At 39.9% G+C, this 22663-nt stretch overlaps 1 protein-coding gene and 1 long non-coding RNA gene across 2 annotated transcripts in view; both read left to right on the plus strand.

Annotated features, from left to right (window-relative positions):
* LOC104848959 overlaps positions 1-14000 on the plus strand; it is a 31268-nt gene extending 17268 nt beyond the window's left edge. The window contains exon 3 of the long non-coding RNA XR_776612.2: positions 13897-14000. This is a non-coding gene — a long non-coding RNA (uncharacterized LOC104848959). The remainder of the gene's footprint in view (positions 1-13896) is intronic.
* Gipc2 (GIPC PDZ domain containing family member 2) overlaps positions 1-22663 on the plus strand; it is a 183475-nt gene that overhangs the window by 125925 nt on the left and 34887 nt on the right. The gene's annotated exons all lie outside the window — the stretch shown is intronic.

A 22663-nucleotide genomic window follows, 5' to 3' on the forward strand; every position in this document is an offset into this window, starting at 1 on the left:
TATTATTGGTCTTTTTATATAAATATAGATATATATACATATAGATATATAATTTGAATTTTTGGAAACTTCAACTGTGCTGTCAACTTTGGAAAAAGTTATCCCAATTTACTGTGTTGAGTTGGCATTGTACAGAAATTGTCAGCCATATTGGTCTAGAAATGTTAATTTTTTATTTTTATTTTTATTTTATTTTTTTCCATTTGTACAAGGGTAATGCACTGTACTAAATATGTAAGGCCGTATCTGTGCGGGTTTGATTACAGAAATTAATAAAGTATTCTCTAAATAATTAAAAAAAAATAAGACTACAAGAGCAAGAAGTAATTTAAATATGTTCAGGGACCATTTTCATCTTCAGAATTAAGGATTATTTTAATCTTACATCATTGCCTTTTCTCTTTTACTTTCCTTTTTAGTTTTATTTTAGGATTCCCTATTTTTAATGTTCATACAGAGATTTCTTTAACTGAAATACTGAATAGTTTCTCTGGTGTGAAAAACTATAATAGCACACAGGATCCTAATGAGATAATTAATAATGTGAAGTAAAAATAATAGGAAGTAAAGGGCTAAAGGTGTAGGGAAAGTGGGAAGGGTGGGGGAAAGGTAATAAGGGAGAGGAAAAAAATATGAGAAATTGAAAAAAATGGAAATAAAGTGTTTGTAAATGGGGAGGGGAGGAGGGGGTGAAGGGAGGGCAGGGACAAGGGGAAAAAATGAGAACCAAGACCTATATGTAAAGGTACAGGATCCCAATAATGAACGTAACTGTACTGTATACCTAGATTATACCAATAAACTCAATAAAAAGAAAAAAAAAGAATATTAGGCAAATGGGTCAGAGGGGCACATGCAAACGCAGTATGGGTGGACTCCAACACCTCAAGCAATGTGAATGGCTTCCTTTGCTTATAATTTGTACTCCCATTGGTGGCTTATGAGGACTTTCAGTCCTATACCTCCTTCTTCATGCTTGTTACTGTCATATTTTTTTAGTTTGCTAATCTTTTGGGTATAAAATAGAAATGCCATTGTGATGTTAATGGATTTGTCAGCTACAAATGAAATTAAGCATCATTTTACAAGTTTAGTGGCAATTTTGTTTCCTCTTATTTGAAATATCTGTTTGTGAATATTACTCTTCTTCCTAATGGATTGTTTGTCTTTCTTATAGTTTTTTTTATGTTATTTACGTATTTTACATAGAATCCTCATTTGCTTTCCTCTTTTTTGACCTGAGAAAATAAAATGGTGACGCTTACAGTGAAGATGATACTCTTGTCAAGGTCTTTCTGATCTGTTGAGGAAATTAGCAGTATTTCCCCAATACTTTGTCACCTCACTTTTTGTTGCCTGTACTGCGAGAGCTTTAGGGGTGAGGAGGGAGTGAGGGTGAAAGGAGAGCGCAAGGGCAGAAGTGTATGTTGATTCCTTTATCTTCCTCTTTGTCCAGTCACTGGTCCAACTGTTATGTCCAAGTTGTGTCCCTTTGTTTACTGCTAGTTTTTAACATTTATGTGGTGCTGTTTTAGGGTGGACTAAGACCCGTGTACTGGCTTTATTTTGTCATTTTTTTTGAAAGTCTCTTGGACTGTTTTTAAGGCTGCCCTCCATGTTGATTTTAAATTGAGTTCTTTATGGTTCCTACGTTGAAGGAAAGAGATTACCTGATCCTTGGCTGTTTCTTCTGTGTTTCCTGCCTACTCAGGCAGACAAACAACAGAAGATGGTGGGATGGAAATGGATGTCCCTGTCACAAACTTGGTTGTATAAAAATGAAACTCTTTTCTCTCCCTATAACTGAAACTTTCTCGCTTGACCCCCTATTCTGTTTGAGGCAGAAATCCTAATCCAATCCTAAAAAAGAAGCTCAAGAATTTCTGACATATTTCTTACATAGTTTAGGTTTAAACTCAGTGAAATTTATGATTTTTAAAACCCCCTCCCATTTTCTTGCAGCTGGAGTTGGTAATAAGCTTGGCTTGGGGAGAGATACAAGTGGTCTCTCAAATAGGTGGGAGATTTCTGTATTTCTATTAAAAATTTGTGATAGTTAATTGTGATGACAAGTCGAATGGATTAAGAAATGCCTATTGGATTAATGGATCACAGCTCTGGGTGTATCTGGATGATTGAGATGCAGGCCACAAACTGAGGAGGGAAGACCCATCCCAGATGTGGCTGGCACCCACCAATAGGCTTGTAGCTTGGATGGAATAGAAAGGGAAGAAGGAAGTCTTCCTTTTTTACTTTGAAGGAGCTCCAGTCTTTGTCACTCCCTTTGGCTCTTTGTCTCCAGTTCCTTTGGGCTTTCAGGGCAGATTCTTTAGCCTTCCAATGCAGATCCTTCAGCTTTCTGACCCGGACTCCCCCTGGACTCTATAGTGAGCTCCAGGCTGTTGATTCGCAACTGGATTCTCCAACTCCCCAAGGCCTAGACAGCCATTTTGCGTTTTCCATCCCTGATTCCAACTTGCCTATATTTTGCTCATGTCCTGAGACTTTGGGGGAGACTTATATCAACATCTCAGCCCTGGCAACTTAAAAGCTAAAAATGAATTTTATTTTGGTTTGCACTTCAACTATGGTGTAGCTTTTCTGGGGGCAACGGAGGCCAGTATTAAAGTGAAGGTGGAGCTACAGGCTAAGCAAAGATTGTGCAGAGCTAGCTCACATCTTTCTCTTCTGTTATCTGTGGGTTGATGCTTATAGAACCTGCCACAGTAGTTTTCAAAACACTGGGTTTTCTGAATCATCCTGAGAATTGGATTAATTCCATGTTAATTTTTATGCCTCATCTACTGTATTTTTAATCTATGAATTTTCCCCCTTCTCAGAGCAGGTGGGAAACCCCAGAGAAGGGAAAATTGAAACACCTCTAGAAATTAGCAAAATGTTAATTAAGTTTCCCTTTGCCAAGGGGAGAGCAAAGCTTGGCAGTGTTTCAGAGACAATAAAGGACTGGTGCTTGTACTAATTAAGAGTAGTACTCAAGTGAAATAACTGGAAGTCAATATAAACCTCAAAGCTTAGCAAATATAGAGAGGTACTGGGTTGGAATCAAAATGGGCGACAGCAAGTATCTAAGAGCAGTTGCTGTTTCTCATCTGAATAGTTCTGCTAGGGTAATTTTACACTCAGCTATTAACCACTATTTCCTTCCATCCCAACACTCAATACTCAAGCTTGATTGTCACATAAACAATTTGCTAATCCGTGGCATTAACATAACTCATGGAAAAATCTCAAAGGAAAACACTGTAAACTTGTTTGGTCTCCTTCCTCAACACCAGATGGAGGCATTCTCAACTTGCTATTATTTCCAAGGGCACTGATCTTCCTTTTGCATTTTTCTGTCTTCCTGTCTTTTCCATGTTCTTTCATCTAATTTCCAGAAGTATAATGTTATACAGGCAAATCTTTCTCATTTCCACATAGCTAATTTTAGAGCACTCATTTCTTTCTAATTTTTAAACTACTTTCTTTGCTTTACCTGGATACTGTTACTTTTCTATTGAGGAACAGATTTTTATCTTTGTATCCTCAGCATTAATATGAAATTCAGGAATAGAGTAACTGCTCACATATTTTTGAAAGTACGAACCCCTCAATGAAATATCTGTCCACTCACCTCTTTGTCTCTCTCCCCTACCAGACCTATCCATTTGATGGCAAAGACTCATCATGTTTAACTTTGGATTCTGACTACATAACACATTGCCCAGCATGTAGTAGAGTCTCAAGCAAAGTTTACTAAATAAATGGATAATTATGAGGAGTTTACGGTTGGATCTTAGTGCACACTAAATGAATATTAAGTTCTGATATTATAATTTCAGAATATACTACTATAGATGTCAGTAGGAAAGGTTGCCAAGTTGATGTTTGGAGAACCACTGGAAATTGGACAGAAGAGGGATGCAATAAGGAATATTTTAAAATTACAGGTGAGTGTTCCTTAGGGAATCATCACAAAGTCTGGCACTTTTCTGATTTGAAATAGAGAGCTCGTGCATCCTTTGTCTTCCTCGGGATGTAAAATGAACTTTAAATGCCTTCTTGAGAATCATTATGAAATCTTTTCAACCAAATGGCCACAGGGAGTTGAAATCGGAGTTGTCATCTGAGTCAGACAGTTGGCAAAACTTCCACGAGTAGTACTATTTGTGCCACTGCTGATTTGGTAACTACCTCAGAGCACATCCCATTCATTCCCAGGGTGGACCTTACATTACTTCAGCCAAAAAGGAGCAAAGAAAACAAAGGAAAAAAGAACAGAATTTCTCACTCAGTGCCATGCTCAGCCTTGAAATGAGATGATTGTAATTTCTTCTTCTACCTATGCTTCTCTCAAATTTCTGAAGGAACTTCACTCTTCTACTTTTGCCCATAGTTTCCTATACATTTTAATTACTTTGTATAGTAATTTCCTCTGCCATGTTGAACCTTATGAATCTAATTTTCTCTGACATTTCTAGGTTAACTAAGGCAATGATTAATTTGAGTCCACCCGTGCCATATTTTTATTCTCTTCAATCCAGACACTCAAAGTCCTTGCAACATATTTCAGATTCTTTGAGGTAGCATTATGCAATGGGAAAGTTTTAGACTCAGATGTCTTTGTTGCTATAAAGCATGAAGTTTTCCATATATTTCTTATTAATAGTTTTTTGTTAAATTTTTTATTAGTGGATATCAATATTACTTTACAGGGGAGTTTATTTTAGGAAAATATTTAACATATCTTAATTTCAAGGCCATTTCACTCGTCTTCTTTCCTGCCATGTCCTGCTTGTCCCTGTCCCTGTCTCCAGAAGTCTACTTCCTGATTTTCTGTCTTCTCTCCTTCATTTAAATTATTTATTTATTGGGCTGGGGGTTTAGCTCAGTGGTTCTGCCGCCTGCCTTGCAAGCTCAAAGTCCCGAGTTTCATCCCCGGTACCAAAAAAGAAAAAAAAATTATTAATTTATGCATTTTTTTTTAGTTTTCTCATGTAAGAGAAGTCATGTGAGATTTGACTTTCTGAGTCTGGCTAGTATCACTTAACATGATGGTTTCTAGTTCCATTCCCTTTTCTGCAATTGATGTGATTTCATTCTTCTTTATGGCAGAATAATATCCCATTATATAATATGTACCACCTTTTGTTTATCCATTTATCTATGGATGGGCATCCAAGCTGCCTCCACAGCTTAGGTACTGTGGATTGCACTGCTATAAATATATGCATATATATATATATATATATATATATATATATATATATATATACATATACACACACACATATAAATATACATGCATAGGGATATGCAATTCTTAATTTTTTTGGGAATATACCTAAAAGTGGCATAGCTGAATCAAATGATATTTCTCTTTTTTTTTTGGCTTTTTGAGACAGAATCTCACTATGTAGTTGAGACTGACCTGGAACTCACTATGTAGCCCAGGCTGGTCTCGAACTCAAAGCGATCCTCCTGCCTCAGCCTCCCGAGTGCTGGGATTACAGGTGTGCACCACCACACTTGGCTTCAAATGATATGCCTATGTTTAGTCTTTTGCAGAATCTATATACTGATTTCCATAGAGGTTGTACTACATTCTCACCAAGGCAGGAGGGATTATTTTTCTTTCTTATTCTTACCGTTATTCATTGTTTTTTCTATTCTTGATGATAACCATTCTATGTGGGATAAAATGGTATCTCAGTGTGATTTTAATTTGCATTTCTCTGATGCTAGAGATGTCAAACATCTTAAAATTTACCTTTTTCAATATTTATTAGTTCATGTTTATAGTATATAACAATTGCATTCCTCATTGGGAGTTGTATATAACGCATATTAATTCTTTTTTCAGCCCCTTCCTCTCCCCTCCCTCCCCCTCCTTCCATGTCTTGATCCTCTTCCCTTTTGCAAAGGATCCATCTCCATATTTCCTATTATCTGTCCTTTATTTTTCTCTCTATTTATATTTGGAGTTTCTCGTATAAGAGAAATCATGTAATATTTAAGCTTGTGTGTCTGATTTATTTCACTTAACATTGTGGTCTCAAAATGCATTCATTTTCCCATAAGTGAGTCAGTTTTATCCTTCCTTATAGTAGAGTAATACTCCATTGTGTGTAAATACCACACTTTCTTTATCCTTTAATTTGTTTGTGAACATGTAGGCTGCTTTCAAGATTTAACTATTATGAATCGTGCTGCTATAAACATGGGTATGCCTGCATACCTATAATATATAACCTTAAATCTGGTCTATTTTGGAGTTGAGATGCTGAAAAGAAAGGATTCTGTGATGTTGGATGAAAATCTATAAATAATGGTTAAGTCCACTTGGTCTATAATATAGTTTCTTTATCAATTTATTTTGTCTAGTGAACCTATTTATGAGAGTAGGGTACTAAAGTCATATACTAAGATTGTATTGTATTAATTTTTTAATGTCAACTAGAGTTTGTTTTATGAAATTGGGTACATTAATATTCAGTGGACATATATTTATATTTGTTATTTCTTCTTTGCGAATTCTTCCCATTACCAATATGTAGTGGGTTTTGTCTTTTCTGACCAGTTTTGGGTTGAAGTCTACCTTGTTGGATATGAATATAGCTACTCCTGCTTGATTTTGTGTTCTCTCAGTTTGAAGTATCATTTTCTATCCTTTCACTTTCAATTTGTCTGTGTGTCTTTGCAGATGAGGTCTGTTTCTTGCAGGCAACATATGGATGAGTTGTTCAATTTTATCTAATCTACCTATCAGTGTCTTTTAATTGGAGAGGTAAGACTATTTACATTTAGTGTTATACTGAAAGAGGTGTACTCATTCCTGTCATTTTGTTGTTTATTTACTTTTTATTAGTACATGTTTGCAGTACATAACGACTACAATTATTGTGGGCAGTTGATACATGTACTTGATACATCTTAATTCTTTTTTGTCTTTTTTTCCTGTTGTTTATTGTTTATTTTCTCTCTCAGTGAGCTTTAGTTTTTCCCTTTGTTTCAGAATTATTGTCTTCTTGGTCTGTATTTAGGATTCCCTTATATAGTTTCTGCAATCCTGGCTTGATGGTCATGAATTTTTTCCTTTGATTTTTTTTTCAGCTTTAATTGAGTTTATTGGTACATTTTAGGGATACAGTACAGTTACGTTCATTGTTGGGATCTTGTACCTCTACATGACAAGTCTTGATTCTCACTTTTTCCCCTTACCCCTGCCCTCCCTTCACCCCCTCCTCCCTTCCCCATCTACAAACACTCTATTTTCATCTTTTCATTATCTCACATTTTTTTCTTTTTCCTTATTACCCTTCCCCTACCCATCCCACCTTCCCTACACCTTTAGCTCCTTTCTTTCCATTTCTAAATGTCAGTAATCATTAGGATCTTATGTATTATTTTCCTTTGATTTTGATAAATACTTTTGCAGAGTACAGTAAAGTGGGTTGGCAATTATTTTCTTTTGGTGTTTGGAAAATTTCATTCCAAGCTCTCCTGTCCTTTAAGATTTCTGTTGAGAAATGTACTGTTATTTTGATGGGTTTGCTCAAATAAAAGCTCTCAAAAAAAGATGGGTTTGCTCTTCAAAATCTTTTGTTGCTTATTTGTTCTGAATTTCTGGCATTTTGACTGCAGTATGTTGTGTGTGGTGATTCTTTTCTGGTAGTGTCCATTTGGGGTTCCAGACATCCCCCTTTCCTGGGTATGTATCTTATTCCCTTGCTTTGGGAATATTTCTGCTATAATTTCAGTGGGCAGACTTTTTAAGCCATTATCCTATTTTTCTCTGCTGCTTGTAGTCCAATGAGTCCTAAGTTATTTCTTTTAGATTTATTCAAAGAATTGTTGCAAAGTCTTTCTGTATTTTTTGTTCTTTTTTCTCTATCCTGTCTGAATGTTTTAGCTCCTCCACTCTGTCTTCAACTCCTGATATTCTTTCTTCTGACTCATCTAGTCTACTGCTTACACTTTTGAATGATTTTTCAAATTTGACTTATTGAAGTTTTCATGCAGAGGATTTCTGCTTGGTTCTTTTTTAGAACTTCTGTATTTTTCCTAGTGTTCCATATTCTGCATTATATCTTTTAATTAAAAAAGCTGCTTGTTTGTATCTTCTTTAATTTCACCTATCATTTTAACTATCGGTATTTAAAATTCTTTGCCTGGAATTCCATGCTCTGCAGCATCTGGGGAATCAGGTTTTGGGGAGTTTTATATTTTGGAGGCATTTTAAAATCTTGTATTCTCATTTTAGTTGTGCTTTTGTACTGAGGTTTGTAAGACAGTTGGGTAGTAGAATGTCTCTTTCACTGACATGTGGGGTTCTTTTTTGTTAAAGTGGCTTTCTCTCTGTGGTGTGTCCTAGAATGCTGGTATGTTTCCTTGTGAGAGTTTCCACTCAGTCTGCTGTGGGTGCTGGGTTCAGCCCTTAGTACTGCTTGGAGAGGAGCAAGTATCTACCAGTAACATAAATACTTGAGAAGCTAATCATAAATGATCCGATCCTTAAGCATTTGATGGAAAAGGTTCTTGCTACTTCACTAGCCTAGAGTTCAACAGAAAGTAATATGGTATAGTAGGCTAGACCAAATTAAGCCTTGAGTGTTTCAAATAGTATACAGGTCTGGGAGAAGAAGATATAGCAGGAATGAAAAAGTAGAAAAAAGTAAAAAATATAAAATTAAATAACAGTAGAATAAAAAAGGAAAAAGAAAAAGAAGAGAGTAGAGAGAAATAGATATGTGGAAGGAAGTAAAGAGAGCAGAGAAAGGAAGGGACTATAAATGGGAGGTGAGAGAGGAGAAAGGGAGATTGTATCCAGTTACCAATCAAAGAGTCAAACAAATTAGGTAGTTATAAGGAGTGACTATTGGTGTGGGAATACACAGCAAAACAAGAGTGTTACAAAATGAAAGCAGAAATGAATACAGATATATACCCGTATATACATGGACTAAAAGACAAGCCCTTGTCATGTAAAATACATTATGTATAATAAGGAGGCAAAATAAAATGTAGTGTTATTTTCTTTTTCTCTCATTGAGTTCGTTGGTACATTTTAGCTATACAGTACAGTTACATTCATCATTGGGATCTTGTACCTTTACATGACAGGTCTTGGTTCTCATTTTTTCCCCTTGTTCCTACCCTCCCTTCACCCCCTCCTACCCTCCCCATTTACAAACACTTTATTTCCACTTTTTCGTTTTCTTATATGCTCCTCTCACTAATCCACTACCAGTTGCCATCTGCATGTATTGACTAAAGAATATTCTTGTCGAAAAACAAACTTGGCTTTTCCGGTGGGGATAAAATTAGTCATGACTTTTGCTCATCCAATAGGATGAACATGATGGGCTGCTGCTCCTTCTAGCAGGTGGTTCTGAGGTATCACTCTGAGGCCCAGCCACTCTCAGCCTCACAAGCTTGTGGCAGCTGCTTTAGCCAGAGCCTCAGGGATGCTTGTCCTCATTATAGCAACAGATCATTTGAATGAGCTGGAGTCAACTAGCAGGCATTTCCCATAGCAATTGGCAAAGTACTTTGTGTGTAAAGTTTAAAACTTTAAATTATGTGCAGAAATGTAATCCTCTTTTCAATGTCAAATGAAGCTTTTTATTAAAATATTGTTAAAAACATTATGTATACAGAAGTGAAAAGGCTAAATGTAAAAGAGAATGGGAGAGAGAGAGAGAGAGAGAGAGAGAGAGAGAGAGAGAGAACAAAACTGTCCTGTTGTGTTGATTAGAACAAGTGTCTCAAGAAGATGTTTGTGGCCCTTCTCTAGTCCACCGTGCTCAGTGGCCTCTTGCGTGCTAAGGATCAGTGACAGACATTTGCTCTGTTCCTCTAGTGGTCTTACTTCTGATGCTCCCAGCCAGCCACAACCTTGTGGATGCTTCATCTGGTCCTCTCTCCACCCCAAATTCCCCACTCCCTTACCGGCTTCTCCAGACCTCCTTGATTTCAGTGGCACCTGGGTCAGGGAGGAGGCTTTCTCTGCTAATGCGGGCTGTTTCTCTCCACCCCCAGTGCTCATGAGTCCTATTGCCCCAGACCTCTTGGCCAAGATAGTCTGGTCATTGCTTGCTGCATGTAGGTCCGACTCTGTCCCCTGAGAATCACTCTGTTTTGGGGTGGGATCTGTCCTGGGGACAGAGCTTTGAACAGGGAGGCACTTTCCTGTGACCAACTCAGACTCCAGACTGTGGGCTGTGTCCTGGCAGGGACAGGGTACAGTCAATAAAACTGGGGCCAGGGCCCAGCAGCTGCTCTGGATTCTCCCCATGAATGTTTTTGTGCAACTCATAGCATGCCTCGCACCAGGAGCAATGCTCAGATTGGGAGATGACTTCCTTCTCATTCTAGCTTTCCTTCTTCTTCTCTTTGGCTCATCCTTAACTATGCTTTTTCCATTTTCCAGTGGCTGTTGTATCCACCACCTCACAGGCTGCACACTGACTGACCCTGGTACCTGTCTTGGAGCTGTCTGTGAGGGCTGCCTCCTCTACACAGTGTGATGCTGTCCTGAATCTGTTTCTTGCTATCTCCTGATTGGCAGATGTGGAAAATACTTCACAGGAGTTGCTTGAGACTTAAATAAGCTAAAAGGGCTTCTTACTAAGTGATACTAGTTTTTTTAATCAACAAAACACTTCAATTAACATTAAAGCTTAATATGATTCTCTAATGTTACTTCTGAAGAGCCTGGCTAATGACTAGTACTAGCATCAGTAATTATTCTCATCAGGATTAGCATTAGATATAATTAACAGTGAAGAATCAGGGTTTTATGACATTCAAATTAATATTTTAGTGATTTAACTCTATTACTTGCAAATTACTTTAAGAGCAATAAAAAAGAAAATGATAATACACATTTAATGTAATATTTTATTGTACCCATGAGGTGAGGATTATTGAATAAGGAGTTGACTGACTTATAGAAGGTCATACAAATGGTCTGGCTAGGGATTTAGCTCAGTGGCGCCACACATGCCTCACAAGTGCAAGGTCATGAGTTCAATCCCTGGTACCGCAGTGGGGAAAAAAAAGAGAGAAATCATACAAATGATTAATGGCAAGTCTGGATAGTTTCATGCATTTCTAGTTGAATACATTGTATCCAGTGATTTTTTAGTTTTATTCTGCTATTTCCATTGTTCAGTCTCTACTTTACCTCAGAGCCTTATCTACTTGGACTACATCCAAATGGCCACGGGGCACCTCTGCCTCGGGGTTGTTCTTTGCTCCAGCCCATCTTCCGTGGTGTGGTCAGATGAATCAAACTGCTCTGATACCTCCAGCAGCTGTCTAGTGTCCACTGAGTTAATTTTCCACTTCTTAGCTGGTGTTCAGTGTCTTTTACAATAGAGCCTCAGGTTCATAATGCAGTGACAAGTGCCTGCTCCATCTCAGTCTCTAGATGAGGCAAGGTGACAATGAACTGAAAACACAGTCCCTGTGGGCCCTGAGCTTGCATGCTAGTTTAGTGGTCCCCAGAGTGTGGTCAGGGAGCCTTGAGGTCTTTGAGACCCAGTCAGGGTGTCTGCCAAGTCAAAATTATTTTCATTATAATCTCTAGATGTCATTTCCCTCATGTTTTATTGTTTCATGTTGTATTGCGGTAGGGTTTCACTGTGTATTGTAGGCTTACTTTGAGCTCATTCTGTATCCTTGGCTGGTCTTGAACTCACAGTGATCCTCCTGCTTCAGTCTCCTGAGTCCTGGGGTTACAGGCTTGCACTACCACATTTGGCTATTTTATTGTCTTAATATATATATACAGTGGAAATTCCCAGAGGCTGCCTGACGTGCTATCACAATCAAACTAAATGTAGAAGCCCAGGCGAGAATCCAACCCTGTGAGGATGGACTTTAGCTTCAGTGTCTGTTTTCTATCATGCCAGACACTAAGGAGAACCACAAAAATGTAAAGCATTGCAACTCTTCTCGTTATTTTGTTTGAAAAGATTTTTTTTCCATGAAAAGACAACTGATGGTTAATTTTAGGTGCCAGTTGACCTGGTCAGGGAGTGCCAGAGATCAGGTAAAGCCTTGTTCCTGGGTATGTCTATGCTGGGGCAGGCCAGGCTGGCATTGAAATCAAAGGTCTAAGAAAGGAAGAGGTCCTCACCAATATGGACAAGCACCACCCAGTCCATGAAGGGCACAGAAGGAACAAAAAGGTGAAGAAAAGTGGGTCCTCTCTCTTAGAGTATCAGCTCTCCTGGTTCTCAGGCATTTAAAACATTAAAAAAGATCAATTCATTAATTATCTTAGAGAAGAGTTTTCACTACCTTGCCCAGGTTGGTCCTGAACTCTGGGCTCAAGTGATCCTCCTGCCTCAGCCTCTGAAGTAGCTGGAATGAAAAGTGTGCACCTATATGCTGGGCTTTCAGGCCTTTTGATGCAGACAGAATTAGGCTACCAGCTTCCCTGTTTCTCTCTGGTTCTGTTTCATCCCCAAAGCTGTTCTGACACCCTAGAAGACCTCAACTAATATGTTATATACATGCTTGTTTTATAATTTAAACACTTCTCAATTTAAAGTTTTGTACATTAAGTATTCATGAAAAAACTTTTTGATGTCCTTAATTTCTGAGAATGTAGATTGGTCCTGAAACAAAAAATTCACGAGCTCCTGTTTTAGTTATTCTAGAAAATATACAAGATACAGTCTGTTTGTTTTACTGTCAGGTGAGTGACAAAGGTCAGGTCAGTGACAAAGACCATGCAGCAGGATAAGGAAAGAGATCAAGTGGGTGATCAGTGAAGATCACTGTCTGCACTTGGTTAAACTGAATCTGTGAGCACAGTTATGGTTTCCGATTCCATGCTTCTGTGATGCTGTTACCTCAGCCTAGTTTGCCCCTCTTCCCATTTTCATCCATCAAAATTCTTCTTCTTCTTCTTCCTCTTCCTCCTCCTCCTCCTCCTTCTTTCTTCTTCTTCTTCTTCCTCCTCCTCCCCCTCCTCCCCTCCCCCCCTTCCTCCTTCTTTGTTGTCGTCTTCGTTGTCTCCTTTTCCTTCTTCTTCCAGGGCCATTGCAATATCAACTGAACCATGAATCCTTCCCTCATTTTCTTCTAACAGAAGTGATTTTATCTCCTTTTTATTTTTCCCATTTTTTTTTCATACCAGAGATCAAACTTGTAACCTTGTGCTTACAAGGCAGACTGTGGCACACTGAGCTAAGTCCTCAGCTACTTTTCCCATTTTCAAGATAACATTTTGTTTTCTTTCTCTTGGGGACTCATAATCTCCCGTGTGCAGATTTATAGTTATGTGTATCCTGCTCACATCGTGTGAAGTTTACGATACTACTCTGTAAATCTGCGAAACGCTTCTTACTTCTCTTGAATGTTGAGCTTTCTCTGTATCAAGGTTCAGCAGTAACATAAAATCTCTAAATTGCAGTGGTTTTGTCAAACAGAAGTGTGTGTCAGAAGGTCCACTGTGGGAGTAGAGGCTCTTTTTCTAAAAGTTCTCGGGGTTGAAGGCTCTGTTCCTTCCAGGTCACTGTTCACCCACCCCAAGAGGATGATCCTTAACTTCAGTGTGGTGACATCTTTGTTTGAGGAAGAAGAAAGAAGGGAAGGACAATGATAAGGCAGCTTACAGTATGCGTCTGAGCTCTCTGTGAGCCACCCCCACTGCCATAGCAATAATTTGTCGGACTGAGTACAGTGGAAATTTTATTTGTTGTATATTTGCTTGTTGTCTTCAAGGGCAGTATTAGAAATGATTAAGGAACGCTACTGTCTACCCAGACTTAGCTATTCCAAGGTTCATGCACCAATCGGTTGCTAGGCAGAGAAGACTTTTCTCTTAGACTTCGTGGCTTCTTGTTGTCACTCTGACTCCCCTTCTCATCTTCTCTATAGCCGTAAAGACTTCTCTCAATTCTTCCTCGCCTGAACTGCCCCCAAGCTTTCCTGTGTCAAGCTAACCTTCTCCAGCTGCAGCACCATCAAGAAAATCTCCTCTCCAGCAGAACTGCTGGTGGCAAGATCAAGTTGTTAGGATTACATGTATGTTCTACATAAAAGCAGATACAAGAACGTGTGTAATTTTAAGGTACTAAAAATATTGCTGCCTTAAACCGGTGCTGTTTGTTTTGCTTCCCAATTCTCATCACATACAGATCTTTGTCATGGTAAAGCCTACCTATAGTTTTGAGTCTGGGTCTTTTATTTCCATCAAATGTTTCACCGGGATCTGTAGTAGCATCCTCTGCACACCTCTGTGTTCTTCTCTTTTATACCTTCTCAAACAGACTACTATTTTGAGAAAGGAATCACAAGAAAAGCACAAGAAAAGCTTGAGCTTTCTACATGATTGAATTTGTATTTAATCCATTTGGTCATAACAACAACTCCATGGCCTGAAAATATAGAAACTTAGGGTTTCTGGATTTTGGGAATTACCCCAGAAGCTAATTATCTGAAAAAAAAAAAGGAAATATTAAGAGGAATCTGTTAGAAATGGCCTTCACTGTGTGCCTTGTTAAATAAATTCATTTTGAACGTGTTCTTTTCTTTGGAGTATATATTTCCTGAGGACAAGAGCTATGCCTGATGGGTGAAGTTTAATTATAAGGTGAAACCAATTCACCAGTGACTGAGATCAACTGAGAGACTGATGATGACGTAAGGTTTGTTTTAAGACCGCACAAGATTTTCACAAAAGAAGTGAACATTGCACAGGAATCCATTCATTCCTTCACAACTGGGAAAGGACTTGCTGAGCGCTGACCAAGTGCCTGGCTCTGCGGTAGATACTAGAAGACAGTGGTGAGCAGGACCAGCACAGCTTTTGTCCGTAGGGTACTTGGAATCTGCAAGAGAAACAAAACAAAACAAAACAAAACAAAAACCCCAGAACTGATAACTGTAAAATAGGATAAGTGCTTTTGTGGAAGCACAGATTACTGTAGAAGTCGAGGGAGGCATTTGACTTAGAGCCTTGTTGGAGCTGCCCCATGTAAACCCCTCACGTGAGCCTTGCCAAGGCCTGTGGAGTGAGAGCAGGGTTTATTCTTCTCCTTGACAGATGAGGATGAAAGCACATCATCGTGTTCATCCGAACAAGACCCAAGAACCCATAGACCCAGACCTGGTCTCGTGGCTCCTGGGCACGGTGAGCAGTGTGGCTCACTGCCTCTACTCCCCCTCTCCGTGCTGGCCTCACCCCCAACTCACAGCCCCCATTGTCATCAATTAATTCATTCTTGGCTGCCGTGGAAGGCCTGGAAGCCACGACAGTGTTCTGGCTCGTGTGGCACCAAGTGATTTTAGAGTCCTGGTCATGCAGTATTCTTGGTAGGAGCAGCCTTCGGAAGGAGGAAAGAGGCCAGGGGAATACTTTGGGTGGACACAGACACTACAGAAGCCTCGCCATGAAGTCTTGTTGGGGTGAGCTACCGTGCAGCAGTCTGCTCCACAGCCTGTTTTCCCAGTTAGTGGAAGTCAGGTTCTCCAAAGAGAAAACAGTCAAAGGTCCAGTGTTCATTCTGTGTTATGTTCAGCACCACAGAGTTGAATAGTTTTCCGCTGCATGGCAGAAAATTTCCCTTCTTGCTTCGTGTACCCAACTGCATGTTATTCCCTGATTATTCCAGAAGAACTCTTCTGCTCATATATGTTTTAAAATTTGTTGTAAATTTCCAAGTGCCACTAGAGCCTCAAGTGATAAGAAGCCCTGGCAAAGATGAGGAGGTAGACACAATTTTTGCCTTGATTTGTGATGCTGTAGAAAGATCTCTGAACTTTGCAGTCAATCTGTGTTATCTTAGCATTTTCATATTTCCCCTTCCTTCCTTCCTTCCTTCCTTCCTTCCTTCCTTCCTTCCTTCCTTCCTTCCTTCCTCCCACTGATTATACCAGGGTCTTCACGCTGATCTAATTCTCCAGGCTTTCAGCCTTTTTCACTTTTTATTTTGAAACAGGATCTCACTATAGTGTCTAGACTAGGATTGAATTTGTGATCCTCCTGTCTCAGCCTCCCAAGTAGCTCAGATTACAGGAATGTGCTGCTACCATCCCCAGCTAGTGCTTTCATTTTCTGGTTGTGTAAACTGGGGAAATACAAGACTTCCTTGAGCTTCAGTTTCTTCGTAGGATAGTTGAGAGGATGAAAGGAAAGGCGTATAATTGGCCCTCAGTAAATGGGGAATGTGACGGATAAAGTCTCATTTCTGGGAACTTTATGCAAACTTTAGTTTCTCTTTGCTGATCTTTCTGGCAATACCACTTCTTCTGGACATTTACTATTATTATAAATTTCTTATTTTGTGTTCCCCCAAATTAAGGATTATTTTAGGACTATTTAATCTACAAGTACTGAGTCATATTAATTTATGGGAGGATAGGAACAGGTAAGAGGACCAGGCATGACAAGCATGAATTTCAGATAAAGAAAATGTGACCCTGGGCTGCAATTTTTGAGGACTTGGTACTGTCAATAATTTACACTTATGTGGACCAGCTGGGGTGGGCTGGAGCCTGCAACCAAACTTGACTAGGGAAGTGAGACAATGACAAGATTTTAGGTGTGAGAAAAGCATGGTGTCCTAATGATGATGAAAACAGGTCAGAGTCCTAGACAGTAACTGGCAGATGGTCAAAAGAAGGTATCAGGATGTCCCTAAAATAGGCACAGCCTGGTGATAGAAACCTTGGGGATGTTAATTTTCAAAATCTGAGTTGGACAGCCATGTACAAGGTAGGCCCTCAGCTTTCTGATTTACACCTCCTTTGGCAGGAGATTTGGGGAATTAGCCCAGCAGTGAAGGCTTTAGGATCTAAGAGGGCGGTGATGCTGCTGATTGTAGTGGGTTGAGACAGAGGCAGCAGAGAACCCTAAGATAAAGTGCATTGATTTTAGGACAGTGTTTTTCAAAGCTTGTGGATGATCTCCTTTAAAATTGCCTAGGAGGCTTGAAATAAATCCCAATAAAATATCTGGGGATGGATCCTGAGGGTAACCACTTAAAATAGGATCCCCAGGGGGACCTTATGTACCACAGAGCAAAAGAGCATTGGAGAATTCATGTTTGAAGCCAGAGTTCAGAGCCAGGTCAGAGTCCTGAAGCAACAGATTCTGTAAAAAAATTGGCTTTTCCTCATTCTGTGGAGAGTGGTTTGCAGGAATCCCGGTTCCACTGGAAGGAAGTTTGGGAACATGTCTTTTGTTCTGACAGTGGGTTTGGGTGGTTTCAGGATGTAAAGAGAGTTGAGTTTTGGGAGCAGGAATCTAGGCAGAAAGAATCCCAGAGAGAAGAAATGGGGCAGGGAGACACTGGCTGCTGCGCCAGCCAGGTTGGAATATTTGTCACAGAATTGTCTGTCCTTCCATTCTCTCCGTCTAGACTTTCTGACACTGGATGGCTTTCTGAGTGCTGGGAGCATACGTTCTTCAGCCTTATTCTTTTGCACTGAATATAGGATCTGAGGCAAAATGGCTTTCAAATACTAAATGAATTAATGAATGTGCTAGTAGTGGCCAGGGTGATTTGATGTTGAGCTCAAGAATCCAGGCCTGAGTTAAGTTCAGAGGCTCTGAACTCAGCTTGCACTTGGTCCTGAGAGTTGTTGGATCTGGAGCTGCATTTATCTTTTTGAAGTTGGAGAGAGGCAGGAACCAGGATGGCTCAATAAAGATGAGTATTCTTGGTCAAGCTTTTCTCCACAGCTAAGGCGGGGAATGACTTTCAGTGGAGAGTAGCAGTTATGAAATGAATACAGCCTTGGAGAGATCTTGGTGGTCTGGTTGTGGAGTGCACAAGATGAACCAGGGGATGTGAGGTTCAGGATTGTGGATCATGTTAACAAGGCGGAATCTATCCTATGGCCATTTGTGTTTTTCTCTGAGCTGTGAAATTATACCATTTGACTTATTCTCTTAGAAAGAGAATTTGGGCTAGAGCTTGGAGAGATGTAGGGAGGACAGAGGCTGGTAGCAGGACGAAAGTTCAAGTAAGCTCACTGCTAGTGAGATACTAAGGGTAAATAATGTCTTAAGCACTCTCTGAGTGAGCTTATTTTTTTGATAGTTTCTTTCTTACCTGAAATAGGTGTAACTTCATTTTAAATTCTTTGAAAAATTGTTAGTTATTAACTGATATTATCTGTACAAATTAATGGGTTTCACTGGGACGTTTCCATACGTGCATGCACTTGAGCTTTGGTCATATCTACTTTTCTTCTCTCTCCCTTCTTCCTTCTCTCCTGACCCCTGAGCCCTTTCCGGGCCCTAGTAGCCTGTCTTCTACTTTCACGTCATCTTTTTCGTTTGTATTGTTTTAGTTTCTACGTATGAGAGAGACCATGCAACACTTAGCTGTTGGTGTCTGGCTTATTTTCTTTAACATGATGTCTTCTTGTGCTATCCATTTACTGCAAAATGCAGGATTTCATTATTTTGATAGCAGAATAATACTCTGTTATCTCTCTGTATGTCTAATATATCTATACCCCATCTATCTATCTATCTATCTATCTATCTGTCTATCTATCTATCTATCACTTTCTTTTTCCCTCATCTGTTTATGGGCACCTAAGCCAATTCCCTATGTTGGCTATTGTGGAATAAGGCCCCAGTAAGCATGGACACGCAGGTAAGTGTGTTCCGACTTCATCTCCTTTGTATGTACACCTATGGGTACATCATATGGGTCCATTTTTAGTTTTCTGAAGAACCATTATACTGTTTTCCATAGTGGCTGTAGTAATTTAATGGACAGATGTGCCAGGCCTCTGGGAAGGATACTTTGGATTTCCAGTGTCTGTTCTTCTTATAACTACAGCTGGCTGTGATCTGCCCTGAAAATGAAGTACATTTTTGTGAGTAGGCCAGGTTTATAGGCTCCAGAGCCCAGGTTACTCTGCGATATTTAAAATTTATTCTGACGTTTTGTGGAAAGAACACTTGACATGAGACCTACCCTTTTAACACATTTTTAACCATACAGTACCATATTGTTAGCTGTAGACACAATATTGTAGAACTGTTGATCATGCATAGTTGTAACTTTACGTTTGTTGAGCTGTAACTCTCCGTTTCTTCACCCTACACCTCACCCCTTGGCAACTGTCATTCTATTCACTGCTTCTATGAGGTTGACTTTTTTAGATACTCAGAGAAGTGGTTTCATGCAGTATGTGTTTGTTTGTTTTGATTTTTGAGGCAGGATTTTGCTATATAGTTTCGGCTGGCCTTGAACTCACTATGTAGCCCAGGATGGCTTCAAACTCACAGCGATCCTTCTACTTCAGTTTTTCAAGTGCTGGGATTATAGGCGTGCTTCCCCATACCCAGCATTTGTCCTGAAATACTAGTACCATATAATCTAGCAATTTCACTTCTGGGAATTTATCCAGAAGAACTGAAATCAAGATTTCTAAGAAATACTGGCACTCTCATGTGTATTGCAGCACTACTCACAATAGCTAAGAGGTGGGAGCAACCTAACCTAGATATCTATTCACAGAGAGTGGCTAAAAAATGTGGTATATACCATAATGGCATATTGTTCAGACTCATAAAAAGGACATCCTGCCATATTTGACAGAATGGATGAAACCTGACAATGCCATGCTCTGTGATTTAAAAAAGATGATCAGAGTGAGCTCTTTCTCTATGTATCCTGAGGGGTGGCTCCTCAAATAAAAACCGTTCTAATGAGCACTCTCTATCAGGTCTCAAGCACACAGGTCATTGAGGACAGAACCAGTGTCTTGTCTCAAGTGATGCTCAGTCCTGGAACCAGGTATAAGCTTAATTCTCGGAACTATTTGGATTCTTATTATCAAAGTCTTCGATCGAATTTTCTCACATCTGAGGAAAGCCTATGCTTTTAGGGTTAATAGATGCACTATTAGAAAGTTCTGTGAATTAAAAAATTAAAAATATACTTTTCTCTTTTCCCATTCTTTAGCTCCTTTCCTATTTTCTTCTTCACAAAACTAGCAAAATACTCTCCTTGTCAATAAACTCTATGTTTATAGAATAACAGAAATGACAAATCATATGATCTGATTCTCGCCCTGATTGTGTAGTAACAACATACCAGAAGGATTAGATCTGAAATAAAAACACCTGCGTAATGTTCTTTGCAATGGCACTAACTAGATGTGTATGCTGGGCAAATGACTTCACTTTTCTGTGCCTTCATTGCTGTAACATGAGAAAACTGGACAAGGTTCTAATGCTGCAATATTAACCCCCAAAACTGGGGTTCTGTACAACATCCATGACATAGACTTTCACTGAAGTGGAAAAACTTGAGTGTGACTTGGGAAAAGTCAGTCTACTTGTGCAATAGATATTTGTCCATTGCTTTTGCGGGTATATTTCTTAGTTTCTTCAACAGCCTTGGATTTTTACCTTTACGGTTATGTTATGTTTGGTTCAGCCATGCAGCAGGGTAGAATGTGTGACACATCTGGTTCCAGAGGTGGATCCTGATTGGCTTAAACCAGCTAGTGTTTCCCATTCCCTGAGTGTGGCAGTTGTTTCCGAGATGGCATTTGGCTCAACTCAGGTCCCTGAGCGGGGAGGAAATTCTTTGCTGGGAACTTGGATGTTCTTGGGAAGGGGACTCCGTCTCTGGTTGGAGCTGGCTGAAGAGCTTCTCTTCTGGGGTTAAGAAGGAAGAAGGAAGCGAGTCCTGGAATCATGGCTGTCTTGAGGGAAGCTGAGGCTGACACACTGACATTAGAGTTGACAGGTGATCGTAGAGTGTAAATGCTGAGACACCACAGACAAGATCTTTCTCTTCTCTTTAGAGATGTTACCCAGTGTTCTCGTTACAGTTTAGAATTCAGGGAGAATGAAGACTTCAGGGTTACAAAATAAATTTGCCTTTCTTCAATCAACTGCTTAATTTATCAGAGGTCTCATGAATACGTACAAGGACCTCTGGCCTCATGAGGTTTAGTGTTTAGCAGGAAAACTGATATCTATATATATCTATATATATATAGATATATATATGTATGTGTATATATATGTATATATGTATATATATGTCTGTGTATATATGTCTGTGTATATATATGTGTATATATATATATATGTATATATATTGCTGACAGAGTAGAGACTGTGAGAGCAGAAATACAGGGAATTGTGAGAATATAGCAAGGGGTCCTACTCTAGAGCAGTGTAAGGACAACCTCTGAGCGCGTGATGTTTCACCTGATGAGAAGAATGCGTAGGTGTAGTCAGATGAAGACTGGGAGATGAATAGTCTGTCCCATGCAGTGACCTAATGGCTGCAGGGAGCCGGGCACCGGGGGGGACCTGAGCCCAGTTGAGAATGGACCACGTCTGGCTCAAGGTCACAAGGGCCCTGTCCTTCGGGTTTTGTTCATCCGTGTGTCTGTCTGCTCTACTCTCTCTACTTCCTCTCCAACTGCCCACTGTTGCCTTTTAAAGCACTGTGATGCTGCAAAACAGTATGAAAATAGGCACTGTTTGTTCCCAGACTGGTTCCAGCCCTACCTTGGTAGCAGTTTGTTTTTTTTTTTGGTGAAGTGAATGCTTTCTTAACTATGGGTTGGATTTTTGGTCACTCTGACTTTTTGTAAATTGCCACCGATTTTCAGTCAGTTCCTACATTTTCAAAAATGGGATGCAAGAGGGCAGGTGCAAGCTCTGCCGGCCTCGTGTGCAGCTGGCTTCCCCTTGGCAAGCAGCTGCCAGTGGGGCTCTCGCTGCTGCCTTCCTCTGGGGCCTTTCTGGGCTGCCCGAGTTCAGACCCGCTCAGTACCCACCCACTGCAAGTATCTGCCGTTTCAGATTCACAGCATCTCTGCTCTCGCTTCTCCCAGGAGTTCTCCGTGCTCAAAATCAAAACTAGCCCACGAGTTATAAACTGAAGTCCTCTGTCCCCTCTCACGCTTGCTGTGTGCCCCAGGGCTAGCTCATTCCTCTGCCCTCTCTCACTCCACAGGGTCGAGCTGTGATTGCTTCCCATAGTGGAGTATGAGCTCTGTATGAGCTATTGTTCCAAGCTGTACTCCTTGCCCCAGTCTGAGCCCGGCACACATGCTGTACGAACAGCTATTGAATGACTCTCTCCTACGTTTACAGGTTCCATCCCACGCCCCAGTCTTTGCCACCTGTTCCTTGCATTTTCCCCAGGCCTGGAGTTGTGTGGTCAAATATCTCCTGACTCCAATTGTGTTGTCTTGCCCGGTGGTGCTTTATGTATCACACTCTCAAGGGATCTGGGTATCTGGAAAAAAGGCAAAGTGGCATCTGGCCAATAGCTCACGAATAACCTTGAAGATTTTATTTAGGTGAGAGCTGTTTGGTTTATTCAGAACCCATCAGGAATGATTCTTATCTGGAAAAAAAAAAACAACTTTTTAACACATGCTTACTACGTGCCGTGCTGGATGGGTAACATTTTCTCCTTAATCAACAACAAGACTGTGAGATCAGGATTCGTACCTAAATCTTACAGGTGAGAAAGGCACAGGCTAGTTAAGAAAACTGAAGGTCACACAGGCAATCTGTGTTGGTGCCATGATTTGAACCCTGGTCTTGCTGTCTGTAATGCATGTATACCAACCACGGGATGTACCAGGATGTACCTGTAACCTGTTTAGCTTTCCTTTTATGGGATTCAGTTATATATATATA

The sequence above is a fragment of the Fukomys damarensis genome, unplaced genomic scaffold (assembly GCF_012274545.1).
Source record: "Fukomys damarensis isolate Sample0158 unplaced genomic scaffold, DMR_v1.0_HiC HiC_scaffold_33, whole genome shotgun sequence".
Lineage (NCBI taxonomy): Eukaryota > Metazoa > Chordata > Mammalia > Rodentia > Bathyergidae > Fukomys > Fukomys damarensis.